Source organism: Pieris napi, chromosome 12 (genome assembly GCF_905475465.1).
Source record: "Pieris napi chromosome 12, ilPieNapi1.2, whole genome shotgun sequence".
In the NCBI taxonomy this organism is placed as follows: domain Eukaryota; kingdom Metazoa; phylum Arthropoda; class Insecta; order Lepidoptera; family Pieridae; genus Pieris; species Pieris napi.
This window is the reverse complement of record NC_062245.1, coordinates 1,559,767-1,560,833: the sequence shown is the minus strand read 5'-3', so window position 1 is coordinate 1,560,833 and position 1,067 is coordinate 1,559,767.

Sequence of the window (1,067 nt, the reverse complement as noted above, 5' to 3'; positions counted from 1 at the left end):
TCATCTATATGGATCCTAAAAAAATAACTTTTAACTGTAGGTAAAATACAATGTAACATTTAGGAACCATCGTATACTTGCATTTTCAGGTTTTGGTTTATCTACCGTTGGATATAGGCCTCCTCTTACCGGATCCACTCGTGGTCAGGCGCGGCCTGGTGACCCCGGCGACGGCTGTGATGTCGTCCGCCCAGCACCAGCGCGGTCGGCCACTACTACATACCTACCTATTAGGAAAAACAAATGATCACGAAACAGATACAGAAATCTGAGGCTGAAACCTTAAAAGCGCCTTTGTTTTTTTTATATTGACATGTCCTATTGCATAATTGTAAGTAATAATAATTTTTCTTGATGTTTAATTTTTCTTTCAGTTGCGATGATACCCCATATTTCCTTCACCATAAAAGCAACTGCGTTTACAGAAATATATACAAATCCTAAAATCAACTGGTGCCCGATATCTTAATAGACTACTCTACTTTTTAAGTTTTAATTTAATCAATAAAAAGTTGTAAGTTGTCCGTGTTATTTATAAACAATATAACATCAGTAAGTAAAGTAATTGTATAAATATCAACGGGTGCTCTTTAAGTTTTGTCAGGTTCTCAAGAAGTAGAAAATCAGTTTAAAACAAAGGATCAAACAAAACAAACTCATCGTAACTGCATTTACAATCGCCGAAAATAGAGTCATGAGAAGCCGAGAATTCGATTCACATTGAATTTACACCGATACCGCAACTTTTTAACTCCAACGTCAAGCTATAATCAACTTTATTTCTATCACTGAAAGGCTATTTTCCTCTGTACGTTGAAGCGGAAAGATAGACTTGACCCTTTATTTCAAAGCGTAGTGTTCTAAGTTCTATTACAGGCTATTAGAGTTTATTTTTCAATGTACATTTAAAGAAGAAAGCGTTCCTGCTATTTCGTATTTTGCCGTAAACTCCTTTAGTTGACTGCAAAATGCCGGTATTCGTATACTCTGTTTTGAATTTGCAGTCTTTTGTGAAGTAATGATGGTCTTTATTGGAAATGCTACGTAATCTTGATGAGAGGTGCAGA